The sequence below is a fragment of the Triturus cristatus genome, chromosome 12, assembly GCF_964204655.1.
Source record: "Triturus cristatus chromosome 12, aTriCri1.1, whole genome shotgun sequence".
In the NCBI taxonomy this organism is placed as follows: domain Eukaryota; kingdom Metazoa; phylum Chordata; class Amphibia; order Caudata; family Salamandridae; genus Triturus; species Triturus cristatus.
The window spans coordinates 690,473,091-690,493,048 of record NC_140595.1 but is presented as its reverse complement, the minus strand read 5'-3'; positions in this window follow the sequence as shown (position 1 = coordinate 690,493,048).

Below are 19,958 nucleotides of genomic sequence, written 5' to 3'. Positions count from 1 at the left end.
CTGTGTCTGTGGCCCCAAAAGAAGTGGCCTGTCAGCTGTATCAGTGGCTGTGAAGATTGTCGTTGCCTATAGGCTAACCCCTTGGAGTAGTCCCTAAATTAGTAAAATTGATAGGGGAATTCTTTTACAGGTGTTAAAAGCCCCCAAAACGTGCTGTGCTCCTACTATCTTTAACCCATTCCAGCGAGGAGTTTGTCTTCTCTCTAAAATGTTTTAGACCCTTCAAAGGACATGTTCATCAGTGATGCCTTCCTGTCGACAGAAAATCTGGTCTACCTCATCCAGGCATGTTTACTGAGTATAAAGCTAGTAATAACCACTCTGCCAATCCAATCCATGGTGACTAAGACTGCACTGCTTATATTTTTCTCTGCTTCCTGCGCATCATGGATCGTCTGAGCCAAGGAAGCCCTGGGGTCTTCTGGGCCTGCCAGCAAGATCTCATTGGCTATATCCCACAAAGCAAGTGTACAGTAATGTAATCGAAAGACCGCATTTATAGGCCTCAGTGTCGAGATGGCAGAAGAAAACATCTATATGTCAATAGCTCGGATATTGTATCCAGGGGATTGGTCAGAAATTAGTTAGTAATACTCTTATTGGTCGAGGCTTGCACAATGAGACTTTTCAGAACAGAGTGCATGGTGAAGAAATCTGAATCTCCCGGTGCAGGCCTATGTCACCTGGCTACATGCCTACTAAAGGGCAGACAAGAACATGTTTTTGCCCATCTAGCAATCAAGGCATCCTAAGAATCTCATTTAAGACTTATGCAAAAAGTTTTGGGGAAAATAAAAGTTCTGTTTGGCTTCTCAGTTTCAAGTTTATTTTCTCGTTAGAAATCTTCATTCTAAAAATACCATGATTTTTTCATTTCCCAGAGTGGGGGAATCAAGGATAGGTGGAATATGTCTGCTTTTGTATCAGCCTAAACTGAGGTACGTGCTGCAGATCAACCTTAAGTCCATCTTGTCTAATCTCAATTTAGGAAAGTTTTAAAAGCTTTGAAAATGCTGGTATGGTTCTCTCCCAGTTGATGCAGTGAGCCTTATATAGGTTTAATGTCAGAGCATCCTTATAGAGCCTGGAAGCATGATAACTGGTTGCAATTTAGTTTTTTCATAGCATGACATCGGGCGAGCTTGGTTTGGTGTCAATTTGGGATCCTACATGGATGTCACCACCTGTCAATCAATCAACACCATGCTGTTGGGTGGATCTCTTGTAGAGGCATCGGTACATGCCTGGTTCCAGGAACCAAATAAGCAGACATCATTAGGAGACAACTTACAGTGGTAACCCAACTAGAGGTCACTGTATCTCCATGAGACCTGAAGGTGCACCAGACAAAGATGGAAGAGCACTAAAGATGTGCCTCATGACCTCCCTGAAGACCTCAATTTGCTGCGAGTTCACGCTCAACAACAAGCTGGTGAATTCTGGGTGCATCATAACCATCTGAGGTATCAACTCTGGGACCTATGACATTGAAGGATTGTGACTTAAATGTTGAGGCCCTCTCCCATTTTATTTGGAACCAGAGTGGTAGGATGGGGGTGAGTTCTGCTTCACTTATTTTGTGCTTATGTTTGAACTTTGACTTACCTGAAGATTTTGAGCAGGAAGTGGAGTGGCCATGGGAACAGCCATGTGACATGGACCAGGTCAGAAACTTGGAGTGGGAGAAGGACCTGTATGAAGACTGTGAATTCTTCCCGTGCTTGGACAAGCAACACTCCAAGAAAGCCAGCTGGTTCACTCCTGCCCTCCACGAGTCCAGACTCACCTGTAGACGACTTGAGAAGAGATGGAAGAACAACAAAACCCCAGAAACCCACTCAACCTTCAAAGCTGCCTTCACCACACACCACCTTACAAAAAACCACAAAGAAAACAGCCCTCCAGGACAGAATCAACTTCAAAGCACACAGCAGCAAAGAACTCTTCATCATCATCAAGGAGTGTGCCAGGCCTAACAGCAAGACCACATACATCCCACCCTCCCAAGACCTCAGCAACAAACTTGCCACCTTATTTCACCACAAGATCAGGTACATCCAGGGGCGACTCCTCCATTAGGGCGGAGGAGCGCCGCCCAACTGCTTTCTCGCAGTGCAAGAAGCAGAAAATGAAAAGGTATTTTAAATACCATTTTATTTTCTGCTTCTCGCACTGCAAGAAAACAGAATGCAGGGGTATGCCTGGTTGGGGGCGGGCGGGAGGATAAGCCTGGTTGGGGACGGGTGGGTGGGCACGTCGAGGAGGAGTGGCTTGCACCACTCTGAGTACCCTGACTGCTTCGGTCGGCCCTGGAGCCGGCCAAAGCAGTCATGCGCACTCTACATTTTCTCTATGTAGGCTGCATGCAGCCTACATAGAGAAAATGGCCTCCCTACAGGTGCCCGGCTTGGCGCTGTCCCGGACTCCGCACCAATCACAACGCTGCCATTGCAGCATTGTGATTGGCTACAGGAGGGGAGGGAGCATGCCTGTTCCTGTTCAGAACTGGCTCAGGAGCAGAGGCGGCGCGAGACCGGGATAAGGTAAGTTTTTTTTTTTCTTTTTTTATTCCCCCCCCCCTAACACCCGCGCGATAACCCCTGCGCGACGCCCCCATCTGCAAGAATTGCGAGCCGCAACTGGTAGAGGGGCCCAAGGGGGGCCACGACAACGAGAGCTGGCCCCACTTGCATCTCCCCCCTCTCCTCCCCCCTGCTGCCAGGAAGCATGGATGCATCTTAGAGGCAGGGTAGCCAGGGGCTGTGACATAGGAAATATGTGGGGGCCTCCTGCAAGGAAAGGTGATGGGGGCCCCCACACACTCCCAAATTATCCTTGTATCATTGTCTCGACCCTCCCCCTTCACGAGGTCTTGGAGAGCCTTGCTATGGTTATACAGTCCCGCAGGCTCTGAATTTTGACTATAGAACTATCCCTCAGCTGAGTCCTACATTCCAGACTCAGACCTCACACAACAGAGCTGTTAGGCTACACAGCTTTACCTCCACGAGGCCTTAGACAGCAGAACTATCCCTGAAGTTAAACTGCTCCTGTTGCATGAAAGCTTAAACATCCCAGATCAAAGGCTGTGGGACTGATTTCACTTTTGGTGGTAAGGATATTCTGTTGCAACGGTGACAGGGTATACAGAGTATCCTTACCGCCAAGAATGCGGTCCGCTGATCCAAATTTAAATAGGGGCGGGCCTTAGGGTTATTCATGGTGAAGACTACTATGTCGCTGCTGTGATCAATTCCTTCAGATAGCGAAGTAAAGTCAGTTTTCACTGCCCGTCACCGTCAGGAAAACCCTGGCCGCAAGCGGGAGTGAAATCTACTAAATGCTCCCCCCATCACGATAGAAGACTCCCATAGAAAGGGGAGCAATGTATTTTTTATTTCACAATCGGGACGTTTTGAAAATAAAAAACAGGAACCTGTTTGGTGCAGCGCTCCCTGCCCCTGATGCAGCCGTGTTCTAAACAGCAAAATTAATTGACAGGAACCACAATGATGGCAATTCCTGCAAATGGTTTATAGATGACCACCAGCTTGGAGGTCATTTATAAATCTGGCAGGCGTGATTTACTCCGTCGCACTGTCGGAACAACGGGCCCTCTCCAATATGTAAATGAGGCCCGAGTTACCCTATCACTCCAAGAATCAGTAAGCATCTTACTTCTCCTCAACCCCCATTTTTTTGATGCATGATCAATCAGGGATTTTCAATACTGGGGACATGCTTGGAATATTTGATTCATTGTACTAGAGTCACTTAAACAGCAAATCTGGTTGCATGGTGCATTAATACTAAGGCCCTCATCATGAGTCCAACAGTAATTTGGGAAGCAGTAACTAACAACTGGAATTACAATAATGGCCTGCTGAGTAGGATCAACTACCTCATAATGCCAGCAAGTCTGGTTCTATGCATAATGCTGCCGGCCAACATAAGATATTGTTTATCGTCAAAACAAAAGCACATGTTCACGGGGAAGTCTGGTTTACTCACATTGATACTCTAAATCCAATTCTTGTGAATGGCTGCCTCGCATCCCAAGCTTTCAGACCCATAAATCCTGCCAAACGCATTCATCAATGTGGATATACAGGTTATTACAAGGGCGAGTGAGGCCCAGTGCTGACTTCTGCATCATCTCTAATGACAAGTCCTTCCTTGTGGTGGCTTATGATTACACCAACTATCCTGAGGCTGGGACTGTCCAGATCATGTTGGCTAATGAAGTCATTCCTAAAATGAGAAAGCAATGGCCACCTCTGGGCATGTTACAGACTTGGAACTAGTAATGAATCAGAGTTCCAGGGCTAGGATTTCACATAAAACCTAAATACAACACCTCCACCTCGCACCAAGTTGGCCGCAATGCTGAATCAGTATATGCACTAAATTAAAATATGCCCTTCGACACCACGGAGATCCACTTGTGATCTTCCCGGTGACATCTGTTCATTTCATCTGCTCTGCCAGGTGGCTGCTGATTTGACTAGCTCTGGAGACACTAAGTCTCCTGCTTGTTGTAGTTTCATTTGACAATTGTGCTGTTCATGAGGACCTGCACCAGCCTCCCTTTAATTGACAGAAGAAAAGCATTCAGGTTCAAATGAATGGTCCACAGTGCCAATAGGTTGACGTGAAGCTGACTCTCCATGGGCCTTTTTAAAGACCTGTCAGCCTTAGGATGTTTTTCCACAAACATTTTTGCTTTCAATCAATCAATCAATCAAGGGTTTGTAAAGTGTGGCTACTCACCCATGAGGGTCTCAAGGCGTAGGGGGCTACTGAACCGTCTGGGCGATAAGTTTACTCGAAGAGCCAGGTCTTTAGATCCTTCCTGAAGTTTGGGTCAGCGACGGGGATTGTCAGAGGTGTAGAGCTAGGGTGTTCCAAGTCTTGGCGGCGAGGTAGGAGAAAGATCTGGTGGGTATATGGAATGAGAGGCAGTGGTTCAGATATGCTGGTCCTGCGTCGTGGAGGGCTTTGTAGGTGTGTGTGAGAAGGTTGAAAGTGATTCTTTTGTTGACTGGGAACCAGTTCTCAAAGGTGTTTGGTGATGTGTCTGTGGCGGGAAGGTTGAGGACCAGTCTGGCTGTGACATTTTGAACATTATGTAGTTTCCTGAGGAGTTTCTGGGTGATGCCGGTGTGGAGTCGCCATAGTCGAATCTGCTGCTGATGAGTGTGTGGGTGACCATCTTTCTGGATTTGGTGGGGTTCCATCTGAATGCCATACCAAGCAGGCAAAGCATGTGGAAGCAAGATGATGATACAACACTGATCTGGTGGTTCATTGTGAGCAAGGAGTCCAGTATGATGCTGAGGTTTCATGCGTGGTCCATGTGGGTGGGGGGGCTCCAATAGTGGTGGGCCACCAGGAGTGTCTCAAGCTGAGGGGGTGGGTCCCAGGATGAGGACTTCGGTCTTGTCTGAGTTGCGGTTGAGGCAACAGTCTTTCATCCAGGTGGCAATGGCCTTCATCCTGCTGTGGATGTTGTTTCTGGTGGCTGTGGGTTTGTTGGTGAGGGAGAGAATCAACTGGGTGTCATCGACTTAGGAGACGATTTTAAGTCTGTGGTTCCTGACGATAACTGCGAGCGAAGCCATGTAGACGTTGAAGAGGGTGGGACTCAGGGAGGAGCCCTATGGCACTCCCTAGCTGATCTCTCTAGGTTCTGAGAGGAATGGAGGAAGTCTGACTCGCTGTGTTTGACCGGTGAAGAAGGAGTGGATCTAGTCCAGGGCCTTGCCGCTGATGCAAGCGTAGTGGGGAATCATGATTAGGGTGTGGTGGGAGACGGTGTCAATGGCGGCCAAGAGGTCCAGAAGGATGAGGGCTGCGGTTTCGCCCTGGTCGAAGAGGGAGCGGATGTCGTCGATGTCAGCGAGGAGTGCGGTCTAGCTGCTGTGGTTGCTTCAGAAGCCGAATTGGGAGATGTTCAGGGCGTGGTTCACTTCGATGAACTCAGAGAGATGGTTGTTGATGGCCTTCTCGATGACCTTGGCTGGGAAGGGGAGCAGGGAGATGGGTCTGAAGTTGTTGAGGTCTGTCGGATCGGCGGATGGCTTCTTCACATGGGGTTGACCTGTGCATGTTTCCAGTGATCGGTGAAGGTGGCAGTCTCGATGGAGCAGTTGATTGTGCAGTGAAGCTCGGTGGCAATGGTGGTGACAGCTCTGTGGAACATGTGGTGTGGGCATGGGCCAGAGGGGGCACCTGCGTGGATGCTCTTCATGGGCTTGAGTGTGTCGTCTGTGGTGAGTGCGGTCTAGTTGGGCAGGATCTGTCGGGTGCGGCATCGTCGGGTGCGGTGGTGTTGGGTGTGGTGGGAGAGTCTTGGGTGTTGAAGCTGTCATAGATGTACCTGATCTTGTGGTGAAATAAGGTGGCAAGTTTGTTGCTGAGGTCTTGGGAGGGTGGGATGTATGTGGTCTTGCTGTTCCTCTACCACATCTATCGAATGTGCTAGGAGGCAACATAGAAAATAACACAGACACAGTACTTTGCCAAACCGAAAAGCAGTGCTGTTTTGCTTAAAATGTTTAAATCTGTTGCATACCTACGTGTATATATATATACACACATACATACAATATCAGATTTAAGCATTGCTTGTTTAAATTGACTTTGTATGTCTATATGAATATCTATTTAAGCTAAATATACATTTATACACAAGTGCCAAGTCAAATAAAAGAAGCAAACGCACATACATGTATATGAAACTTTTGAAGTGTCCCCGCTAGGTTTATCTGCGGCCAAATGTGTATCCTTCCCGCCTTAAAATTCGCTTCTAAAGAAGCCACTGAGCAACTTGCGTGGATCGTCCAATCAGACCTGCGCGCGTGACGCCGCCCATTGATATTCTGATGAGTGCTGCAGATGATTATTGCTCCATCACTGCAGCTAATGGAGCGTGCGCGTGCGAGTTACTGCGGAGTTCAGGGGTCGCAGTGTAGCTGAGAATAGCATCACAGACTGCCGCTCCAGCGCGCGGCGTGCTGCCAAGGGGTCACGTCGTCAATTTGTGTTTTTGTCACGGTATCGTGAGCCCAGGCATAACCTGTCTAGTTTCGTTGAAAATATCCCTGCTCATTTGTTTCCCCTGGAGCGGATGTTCCCTGACGGGCGGGATTTGTGAGGCAGACTCGATTACACTCTCTCTCCTCCTGATGTTAGCACTGCCTCCAGGGCAGCACCGAGCAGTTGCACTGGGGGTTTTCTTGATAAGTACTCGAATGGAGATTTACCCAGTTGTAATCAGAATTGGCAGCAAGGCTGCTTTTTCGCTTTATTCCATTATTGTCTGTTGCCCTTCTTCTCGAGTATTTGAAGCATTTTTTTTTTTTGCAGGGCCATTGCTTAATTTGAGCCGGTGGTAGCCGGGTGGGGGCCACTGGCACTCTTTTTTTGTGAGGGACCGGTACTTATTTTTCTGCATGAGACAGTCACAGAAAGCAAGAGGGTGAAAAACAAACAACGCAGAAAGACGGGGTAAGAAAAGACAGAAAACTAACTTAAAGGGAGAAAGCATGAACCTGCTAGAGTGAGATAAAGGGAAGGGATGGTCCGATGGTGGTTTAAGGAGACCTGAAGCGGATTCCAGACAATGGAACAATGGGATTCTGTGCGCCAGCATCTAACAGGATCCGCTGTGGGCTTCTGAGCCTAGTTTGGGCACCGGCAATCATTCTTTAACAAATTAAGCACAGTAGCAGAACTCATACAACAGCATAACATTTGTAGTTGTAAAGCACACGTTCACCCCAATGAGGTCTCTTGGCGCTGAATAACATGTTTATTGTTACCCAACTCAATGGTACTCATTTTATCGACCTCAGATGGATGAAAGGCTGAGGGGACCCACCAGAATTTTAACCTGTGACCATGAGGTCAAACACAGGCCCCTGCAGTGGATGCATTAGTCCACTGAACCACTAGACCCGGCAATGCTCTAGTCATATATTTACAGAGGGTTTGTTAGGAGGAGGAGGCTGACCAACCAAGAAGTATGTACTACGTCCCTGACCAGATGTACAAACATTCGGAATACTGATTTCCTAATTGTGATTATCTCTGAATCGCAATTAGCAAATCGGTCTTGCTAATGTATTAGCGAGTCTTAGTAGACCACAAATCAACCTACCTCATGAATATTAATGAGGTAGATCACAATTTGTGACCCATTAAGATTTGCCACCATCACAGGGATGGTGGCCTACTGAGGGTCAACAGACCACCATGTATGTCATTGCTTTTTATTTCAGCATTTTTTTTAAAATGCATTTCGTTTTCTTTTAAGGAAAACCCCTTTAAAAAAAGAAAATTAAATGTCTACGTTTCACTTTTTAAGAGCGGGCAGTGGACCCTTGGACCATTGCCTGCTCTTAAAAAATATTTTTTTTTACAAGGGGAAGAGGTCCTGAGGGGACCACCTTCGATTTGCGAATGGGTTACTCCCACTTTTAAACGTGTGGTAAAATATCACTGTTTTGCTAACAAAATTCAGTCGCAAAACAGTAATACATACCTAATGCTCCTTGTTTTCTGCTTTTACGGATTTTTACAGATAAATACAGGCAGAAAACAATGTGTTTTCTGTCTGCAATTTTCTAAAAGTGGATAAATACAGAAAAATAGCTTTTTGTGTCTCTCAGGCTTCTTGCGGCTCCCGGCCACAGGTCCCTGGTCCGAATTCCAGCCGGACACGACGTCGACGAACTGACCTCGGGGGCAGGGAGGGAGCCGAGTGGAGCTTGCTTTAGGCGCTTAGAGGTGCGGGCGTAGGCGAAGCCCTGGGGTCGCGGCCGTCTCTCTGCGGCTGGTGCGGATTGCTTCTCCTGGGGGGGAGGCCGCTTGCCATGCTCCTCACTCCTCCCTCAGTTGCTTCATTGTCTTAACTGGTTAACAACCCTGCTCTGGGAGCTCATTGTTGCTGTATTTTAAATCTTGAACTGTTCTAAGTCTGCATTGGAGTCTCTCTACCCCAGTGGATTGAGTCGTTCTGTTGACTGGACTTGGTGTTTCTTTGGGGTATTAACGTCGGCGGGACTGCAAGGACCAGCAGCCCGCGTTCATTCTCACTCTCAGCTGTGCCTCTTCCCGCCCACCTGCCTGCCCGCCCGGACTAAGGGCGGGCCCGTTTAAGCTCGGAGGAGACCAGACCGGACCAGATCGGGCCTACCCTCTTTTATTTGCTTCCCCGGGACCTAATCTGTAAGTACTTTCTCTACGAGGATTATTTACCTACATTATCATGGCCCGGAGGGAGTGCAGAAGCAGAGCGGTTAATGGGAATCTAACTGGGACTTTGGACAACTTTATCATTAGAGCTAACTCTGTAATAGATCAGGGGATCACGCTGATGGAGCGGCGGGTCTCACAAGATTTAGCCATCGCTAGAAGGTCATCCATGGGGTATATTGCTAATGCATGGACACCTGAACCCCATGGACAAACTAGCGGTAATGGTGCCCCTGTGATCTCTGAAACCATATGTATTTCATCGGCTGCCCGGTATCTGGATTATACTACCCCGGGGTAGCAGTCCATGGTTTCAGATTTATTAGTATCATCATCCCACATGCTACCTACGTTGGTTAGTCCTGCTAAGACTTTTAATACCAGGCAATTACGGGAGAGACACCAAGGGGCAATTCCAAAGCGTAAACAAGGGCAGGTTTATGCCAATGGTGGTAAGAAAGGGAAGACGTCCAAAAAATTGTATAATACCGAAGCTGCAGCCAATGTTAGGGAGCAGGCTGTTACTAACCCCCCGGATACCTTAGCCGCACCGGTAGAACATTTAACATGTACGGGAGTGGTATCCCAGTGTGAGGGCAATAGTGTGGGGGTAAGGGCGATGATGGAGGACCCCATTTTGGTTAAAATGGGTGACTTATTTAGACTCCTCCATCGCCCAGTTGAAGATAGATTGACAAAGATTGAACAGCAGCTTAATAAGATTGAGCTTGTATCACTGGAAATTGGAGATTCCCTAAAAAAGGAAACCATGCCTAGGGATATTGTACCATCAAATGGCTTTCGGGGGGGTGAATGTTGTCATAGAACCTATACCCTCTTCAGTTCCTACCATAGTTTTACCGGCCCTAGTTGCTCCTTCACCTATGATACCAGTGGTAGCAGCAACTAAGGACCCAAGGGAGTGCAAACCGGTTCAGCCCAATGAGGGAGCCGGGGCTTTAATAGTTCAGGACCCTATGGGTGAAACTATCATTGACCTACCCCCGGAAGCGAGCCCATATTTGGTTGTTTTAACAGGGGTCCCTGAATTGAGTAAGCCAGGTCAAGAATCATTTATGGCCTTAAAGAATAAAGTTGCTGACTGGCTTAATAAATTCAGACCACTACCCCCGCACATTTCTAGTAAAATACTTATGGTACGGAGGGTGTCCTTGGTGGGACATTTGGCTAAGGATATCAGGGGTGATTGTGTCCTTGTTAATTTTAGGGACCCTAGGACTGTGGAGTATATTTGTAATTGGAAACATCATAGTCCAGGAGCTACCAAACCATCTCTCCCACTGTCCTATTTTTATCCCCCTAATCATTTTTCAACTTTTGCAGATGAGTGGACCCAAGTACAGCGAAGAGGGAAGGGAATGACCAATAGGGGTTAGAGTTTTGCCTCAGGTTCTGACCATTCCAAAGACCCACCCATTTGGCCAAGACTGTGCTTCTGTATTAGTAGGTTTCCACGAGAACATGGCTTCTCCCCTAGCGGACTTAAGTCTACCTGCGGCTGGGTCAGTCTGTGGCAATCAGACGGTGGAAGATGTCAGGGCAGGGGAGATGAGGGAGCCTAACAGAGTTGTCAGTTCACAATCTGTCCAAGACTCACAATGTGACCCACCGACAGAGAAGGTAATTCCTACTGAGGGATCTGCGGATTATGCAATACGTTCTGAACAAAATCCTGTATCGTTAGATGAGACAAAGATTGTGGATGGTGGGGCGGACACTACCTCTTCTTCAATAGAATCCCTGCTAAACTCCCTAAAAATAGATATAAAACAGGGTTTTACGATCTCCGCAGAAAATCAATCTGAGATTAGGGCTGCATGCGATGTTTTGGAGCGAAAAGTGGACCGGCTCAGCGAGAGGACAGAAACCCTTGAAGACACAGTAGAAGCGCTTAAAACCAATTTAGGATCTGCCCAAGAAAAAATTCATAATTTGCAAAGAGAGGGGGATGCGATCCGCGAGAGGGTTGAGTCATTGGAAAATTTTTCAAGAAGGAATAATCTCCGACTCTTGAAGATTCCTGAGGGGAAAGAAGGGAGCGACTTAAAAACCTTTGTCGTAAAACTCCTTAAAGATTCGCTTAATCTAGAGGAGTCACCAGACATTCTGTCAAGAGACATTCAAAGGATACATAGGGACCCCTTCCGCATGAGACCCGGCAGAGAAAAGCCTAGGAAGATCTTGGTCAACTTTCTGACCTATTCGATCAAGGAAAAAATCTTAACTTTGGCCCTAAAAAACAAGTCTCTAAGTGGCCCTGATTTCCTCTTTGAGATCCGCTCTGACCTGTCTAAGACCACCTTGGATCGGCAGTGGGAATTAGGTCAGAGAATGGAAAAATTTTGTGCCCTAGGTGCAACAGTGCAGATGAGATTCCCTGCCTTCTTGCGTGTGATGTTCAAAAATAAAATGTTCAATATTAGATCCCCTCTTGAGGCAGACGAAATGCTGGAGACACTAAAGTTTTCTCCATGAAAGGAATGAAGAAGAAAGGAGGAAATGGAGAAGGGAAAGGGCGGGAGAAATAAAAAAAAAAAAAAAAAAAAAAAAAAAAAAGGGAGAAGGGACAACTAAATAATAAGGGAAAAAAAAAAAAAGAATTGAGAAAGTATATGGATTAAAGGAAAAAAAAAAAAAAAAAAAAAAAAAAATAAGAGAAAAAAGTGGGCTTTCACCGGTAGAAAAACCCATAATAGGCTATAAATTTAACCAGTACTAAATGTATTGTAACAGGGGAAAAGAAATTTATGGTTTAGTAGGGTCACGATTAAGAGCGATTAAGCGCGAATAGAAAAGGAATAATAAGGGGAGGTACTGGTGTATGATTTATTTTGCAGTTTTTTTTTTGTTTTTTTTGGTGTGGTGGGAGAGGAGGGGAGGGTAAAGGAGGGTGGAGGAGGAAGAGGACGCAAAACTGGCAATACATCTGACCAGTGTAGGTTGGGTAGGGTTTTCCAGGGGGGAGGTTTTTGCACAGGGTGGGAAGGGTGAAAAGAAAAATAAACCTCAAATGTTCAAGCCTAAAAGAATTTTTATTGTCAATGGCCGAGTATCATCTTTTGTTTTATGCCCTAAAAACGGTCGAGTAAGCTATGACAATATGGCCGTAGGGGAATTGAAAAAAATAAGGGGGGGGGACAACTGTTTGACGAAATGATACAGCTAAAATTTCTATCTTGGAATATCAATGGCCTGCGTACTGGGAGCAGGAGAGCAAAGATTTTTCAATATTTGAGGGACTCCCCGGCACAGGTCATAGTCATCCAGGAGTCACATCTCCTTAAGGGTGAAACCACAGAATTCTTGAAAAAAGAAAAATGGGTAGACAAATTTATTTGCACAGACCAATCAGCTAACATTAGGGGGGTGCTCTTCATTTTCAAAAAACAAGCAAAGGCACAAATCATGGAGTATAAGGAGGATGGGAGTGGTAGGTGGCTTATTGTAAGGGTATTGTTGGATGGCTTTCCTCTTATTTTGGTCGGGTATTACGGTCCTAACCAGGACGATCCCTCCCATCTAAACAGCATCCGAGATAATCTATTGGCTTTCCATGACCCAGTTATTTGGATGGGCGATTTCAATATCGTTTTAAATCCGAATTTAGACAAGTCTGCTAATTCTAGAGCCTGCGTTTTATCAAAATCTAGAGAGGATCTCCTGATAGCCATGTCACAACTGGGGCTTGCAGACTTTTGGAGGGAAAGGATGGGGGACCAACTGGAGGTTTCTTTTCGAAACTTTAAGTACAAACATGTGTCCAGGATAGACTATGCTTTATTTAGCTATAGCTTAAATGATCTATTAATAGACATCCACTATCTCCCCTCACACCTTTCCGACCATTCGGCCATTCTGTTTGTATTAAAACTTGAGTCTATACAAACAAATACTTCTTGGTCGTTTGATCGTTCCATCCTCTTAGAAAATGAGGAGGTTAACTTCCTACGATCAGAGTCCCATCACTTCTTGGAGGCAAATATAGACTCTACGGATATACACATTATGTGGGATGCTCTAAAAGCTTTTTGGAGAGGAATTATTACAAACAGAGCCTCTTATAGAAGAAAGAAATATAGGGAGTGCATTGATAATTTGGAGGGGGAAATTAAGATTATCGAAGGAACCCTGGACCCCCAAACGAGATCAGGTGCAGACTTCGAAAAGTATAGAGAGCTAAAATCGCAATTAGAAAGCCTATTACAAGCTAGGGTCGCCAGGAGGTGCGAGGCGAGTAAAATCTCTCATTTCGAGTTTGGGGAGGCGGCTGGAAAAATTCTCGCCTGGAAAATTAAATCTGACCAAGCCCGAAACTACATCAGAGAGATCAAGGTAGAGGGGGAATTTGCCCCCCGAACCACAAAGGACGAAATAGGTGGGGCTTTCCGAGATTTTTTTCAGGAAATTTATAGGGATGATATTCGGGAAGATACGGCAGGGAGGGAGGCATGGTTGGACCAAATTTCCTTGCCAAAGCTATCCCCAGAGCATAGTAGGTTGCTGGAGAAAGAGATTTCCTTTGAAGAGATTAGGAAGGCTTTGGGTGACGTAAAGCGAGGGAAGGCAGCAGGCCCTGATGGGTTACCAGGGGAACTCTATAGGACCCTTACAGAAGAGATCACCCCGGTTTTGGCCTCTGTTTTTAATAACATTCTTTTGGAGGGCCGAGATCCCCCAAAGTCTTGGAATGATGCCACAGTGGTCTTAATACTTAAACCTGGGAAAGACCCGAAGGAATGTGGGTCATATCGCCCGATTTCGCTCCTCAACAGCGATTATAAAATCTTTACCGCTATTATGACATCTAGGTTGGGGAAAGTGATAAGCCATCTGGTTCATGAAGATCAAAAGGGCTTCATAAAGGGCAGACACTTAGCTGATCTCACACAAGATCTGGTGGGGGCGATCGACATTGCAACCACTTTTTCTCTGCCTCTGGCCGCTTTTACGCTAGATGCGACCAAGGCCTTTGACAGGGTAAATTGGCCCTATCTGGCTGCAGTAATGAAGAAATTTAATATCTCTGAACATTTTTGCCGTATGATTTCTTTAATATACAAGGCCCCTACGGCAAGGCTTAATGTAAACAGTTTCCTAACAGAGCCTTTTGTAATTACGAGAGGCACAAGGCAGGGTTGCCCGCTATCCCCCCTCCTCTTTAACCTCTACATTGAACCCTTTGCACAGATTCTTAGAGAGGAGGCCACCATACCATCATTTAGCTTTGGAGGGTGGGAAAGACGGGTAGCCCTGTATGCCGATGATATCCTCATAATGACTTCAAATTTAGATCTGGCTCTTCCCTCTGTGATTAGGAAGGCTGAGGAGTTCGGAAAAATCTCTGGATATAACATAAATTCAGAGAAAACAGAGATCATGGCCTGGAATTCCCCCAATACTCAGGTAGAGGTTGTGCCCTCCATGCGGTATCTTGGTATAAGAATAACTCAAGATATAAGTAATATCACCACTTATAACCTCGAGCGAGTACATAAAGAATGCCAGAAACAACTAAAGGCATGGAATAATCTCCCGCTATCCATCTTTGGGAGGACAAATCTTCTAAAAATGTCTATCCTACCCAAATATACCTTTTTGTTTAATTCGATCCCTATGGCTTTTGACACTAAACAATTACTTAAATGTCAACAAGGTCTTAATTCTTTTATTTGGAAGAACGGAGCTACAAGATTGGCTTGGAAAAAGTTGAGGAGAAGGAGAGAGAAAGGAGGCTTAACGTCTCCAGATATTCAATACTATGCTTGGGCATTCCAATTATCTTACTCGAGAATGCTCCTAAAAACACCAACGGATAATCTTAGAGGAAGGATGTTCCAAGCTATGTTGGAGGGGTCCGATCTTCCATCTGACGGCTTTCTTTTTAAGTTTGGAGACCAGAAATTCTTTAAAAAAATAAAACTAAAAATTCTTCAATCTTTGGCTAGAAGTTGGTCCACAATCAGAAATAGAATAGGGTTGTGCTATTATTCTAACTTAGCACCCATGTGGGATTCGCCAGGCACTCCCTTGTGCCTTAAAGACAGGTTGGCAGGCACAATTAAAGAAGCTGGAATTATAAAATGGGGAGAGCTGACGGCAGGTGGGTCAATGATACCTTGGGAGACTATGCGGGAGAAAGTCGGACCAGGATTATCTGCCTTCAAGTATATGCAGTTGAATAGCTGGGTGCAGGCTTTGACAAGGAAAGGAGCCCCCCTGGGGAATTATAGCAATTTAGAAAATCTTTTAGTTACAAGGCCAGGGGGGGGAAAGGAAGTTGCTTGTTGGTATTGGGCGATCTTGGAGGAGATAGACGATGACTCTAATCTCCCTGAGGTGTTATGGGGTAGTAATGTAGGCGAACAGTGCCAGCATTTGTGGCTGAACTCATTTAGTCTTCTGTATAAAATTGTGAAGCCAGCTTGGCTAAGGCGAAACCACCTTTTTACACTACATCGCGCATACCTATCCCCTCAAAAACTAGCGAAATTCCAACATGGGAAAAAATGCAATAAATGTGACCTAGTAGAGGCCTCGGATGTGCACATGTTTAAAGATTGCCCAGTTATCGGTCTCTTTTGGGAAGAGGTGATGGAAGCAATATCCTCTATCCTAAACATCACTCTCACCAGCACTCTTCCCTTGATCATCTTTGGGATTGATGAAAATATTTTAGGGCCTGCTAGATCCTTCTTGTTTTTTGCAATTTTAATGGCTAGGAGACAGATTTGCAGATTCTGGGTGGATACAGCTCCTCCAACATATACAGGATGGTTATCGTCCCTATATGAAGTTTCTAAAACAGATCTGGCTAGACCCTGCAGTATAAAAAATAAGAAAACTGCTTTTTGGGATTATCTGATACAGTGGAAGTAGGTTTACCGGGGTTTTTTTTTTTTATTTATTTTTTTTTTTTTTTCCCCGGTCCTATGATTATGCCAGTCTCCCTACTCCATGGACCTACAACAAGGGTCTTCTCCGATTTTCTGGTCCAAATAGGCTGAAACATGCCTAGATGGAGTTTCTAAAGGCCGCCTTTTTTGTGTGTTGCTCTCTCCTTCTTCCGCCAATTTGTTGTCCGCTCTTCCTTGTGCAATTGTCCAGATCACACTAATGGCCTCTAGGTGGTTGGGACAAGATAGCACAAAATGGTGGTTGGCGGTCTTCTTTTTTCACACACAAGGGCTGGGCAAATGAGGACAAAAAAAAAAAAAAATAGGGGTTGGCAAGTGCACCCTCCTGTTTTGAGTCAAACTCCTATTCAAAATAGATTTAGCGGACTGGAGGCTGTTGATTGACAACAGGCGTATGGGGGAGTACCCTGGGGTACTTTTTCCCCCTCATGCAGTAGCAGTATCAGCCTTTTTGGAGTAGTTCAGTGTGTATGTCCTGAATCGCCAACAGTAGTCTCAGCGATTCTGGGGGGTAATATAGAGAAAGGATGGGGTCCCGTTGTGGTAACTACTGAGAGGGGGCACTACCAATATAGCGGAGGAGGAACCGGGGAGGGAAGAGTTGGGTTCCAAGAATCTAAGGTTTAATAAAGGTCAGGAGTACTCGCCATGTTCCATTGTCAGTTGGAACATCGCTGGTTTAGCTGCTAAAGGCGATAATCCGGGTTGGGCTGAGTTTATTAGCTCTCATGACATTATATGCTTTCAAGAAACCTGGTGCAAGGAAAGTGTCAGCTATCCCGGCCATGTCTCATTTAATCTACCAGCCCTGGCATTGTTATCCGGTAGACCGAAGGGAGGGCTCCTGGTTTTGGTTTCCGTTAACATCCCAATCGAAGTTAAAAGATACCTGATCGTTGGTGTCCATTCCCATATCTTGTGGTTATCGGACAATCATGGCTCTAATACTATTTTAATACATTTTTATAATAACGTCTTCGATAGCACAAGGCATAAAGCCGTGAATAAATTAGGGGCTGCACTAGACGATTTAATTACAGGGGACAATATTGATTTTAATTTTATGTGGGTAGGGGATTTTAATATACCCACTTGTATTTTTTCGACCTTGGGGGTTTGTGGGGTTAAGAATCATTTTGAGGAAGATGATTTGCACTTCCCGCATAATCTATACGGGGATTCCCTGAATAAACTATTGGCATCCCTTGATATGGAAATTTTAGAAAACGCTAAGAGCGAACAGGGTGATACAATTCCTACATTCACGGGAAGGAACGCAAATACAGTGATTGATCACATTTGCGTGTCATCTCATATTACTTCACTGTGCAAGCCACCTAAGGTCAGAGATTATATGTTAAGTGACCATAATTGTATCATCACTGTTATCACTTTGTGGAAGGATAGGGTTCTCCCTTCTGATCGTTTTGTGATGAACATTGAAGCCCACAGACCCAATGATACAAGAATTAGATGGAAAGGAGAAAAAGCTGAAGGAGTTATTAAATCCATAGTTAAGGACTGTTGAGAAGAAATTCTTGCTATCCTTGAGAGCGATCGTAAGGCCGATGACATCGTGAAGGATTTTATATCTATTAATAAAGTCATTGAAAATAAATTTACCAAAACTGTCCCCGGGAAATTAGCTCCCAGGAAAGGTTGGTTCGATCATGCCTGTACCGCAAAGCTATCAGAGCTTAAGCAGGGCTTGGCCGTCAGGCCAAGAGATATGAACGTTGTTAACCAACTCAGGCAGAATTATAAGATAGAGTTTAAACGGCGCAAGAAGTAGTTACAGCAAGAGGCTTGGGACAAATTGACACAGGCAGCTGAGACATCTAACTGTGCTCTATTTTGGGCAACAGTTAACTGCCCTTTTCTTAAAGATGATATGGTCCCAGAACTTACCTCTAATGTCAACAAGGCTACATGGGTAACTCATTTTTCCACCATTTTTAACACTAATATACCGCCAGATGATAGTAGTGGACCATGGTCCTCTATCCCGTTGGATGTTACCACCGCAGAGGTTATTTTGAGTATTAATGCTAGCAAAGGGGGCAAGGCACAGGGACCGGATGGGGTCCCTATTGATGTTTATAAAGCTGTGCCTGAGATGTGGGGACCTCTGCTAGCCAATGTATTTAATGCTGCTGTAAGCGATGGGGTGCCACCAACCTGGGAGGAATCTATTATAATTCCAATTTACAAAAAAGGTGATAGAGGGGATGTTAAGAACTACCGCCCTATCTCCCTACTAGATTCCTCGGTTAAAATTATGAGTAGGGTTCTATTGGTAAGGCTGGAACAATGGGCAGAAGATAAAGGGATTTTGACTAGTACCCAATATGGTTTTAGGAAAGGGCTTGGAACCGTGGACCAGTGTTTAAATTTAAATCTCCTTATAGGGAAGTACACGCAGGCCAAAACGGGTTCCCTTTATCTCTGCTTTGCAGACTTAAGTAGTGCCTTCGATTTGGTTGATCATTCGATTCTTTGGGCCAAATTGCTAGAAATGGGCGCGCCAGAAGGGATTGTTTTTTTTCTTGCCCAATTATATACCAATCTCCGAACTAGTATACGATATGGTACTAATGGGGAGTGCACGACGAAGTTTAGGCTTCGCCGTGGGATTAGACAAGGATGTGTTCTTGCCCCACTTCTTTTTACACTTTTCATTAATGAGGTAGATGTTGTTTTAAAGGGGGTGAGCGCTGATGTTCCTAAGATTAATGGCCTTGACGTACTGGTACTGTTATATGCAGACGATGCCGTGTTACTGGCAAGGACCCCATTAGGGCTTCAACGTTTGATGGATAGTCTCTCTATTTTCATTGAGAATAGGAAACTACTCATCAACAAAACTAAAACTTTTATCATGACTTGTGGGGCAGGGTCTAGGAGACCTCAGTCCTATTTTTTTAGACGGGCACAAGGTCCAACAAGTAGATAAATTCTGCTATTTGGGAATCATATTTGCAAAGGACAGTAGATGGTCCCATGAAACCACCAATGTGCGGACAAAAATGGCAAAAAGTGCCCATGGAGTTTTTAAATTTGCGGCTAAATTAGGGGAAAGACGTATATGGGACATGCTACAAATTTATCAAGCACGTAGCGTGTCCACTGCCCTTCATGGAGCAGGGGTTTGGGGATATACATCGAACAGTACTTTGCAAGTGGAGGAAAATCTTTTCCTCAAAAGGCTCCTGTGCTTGCCTAAGTCAGCCCCTAATGAATTAATCCATAGAGAGCTAGGGATCCACCATTTGTCCGATTTGATCTCCTTAAGGCCACTCATGCTGTGGCGATCTGTATGGTTGAAGGAAGAGACCTTTTTAAATAGAGCAGTTGTAACCGATTGTCTCTCCCTTGATAACTATCGCAACATCCCGTGGCTAAAATATGTTGTTTCCAGTTTCCGAGATATCGATGGTATAGATATTACTGTGGATTGCTATGCTGCTTCAGTTTTGTCAAAACCTGAGATGAAGAATATATTTATGACCTACCAGGGGGAGAAACGGAAGGACAGCACTGGTCAACTAGTTACTCGTATATTTTATAACAAATTTGTGGATGGAGATGGTTATCAAATCTATCTCAGTAATGTAACTAGAGCATCTCACCGGTTTGTACGGACCAGATTAAGGTTGGGTATTGTACATAATCTGGTAGCCTTCCCCTCCTCTAAATTACATCCTGTTGGTCCCTGCCCTTGCGATGGCATCTCAGCACAAAGCACTTTACATCTACTTTTGATGT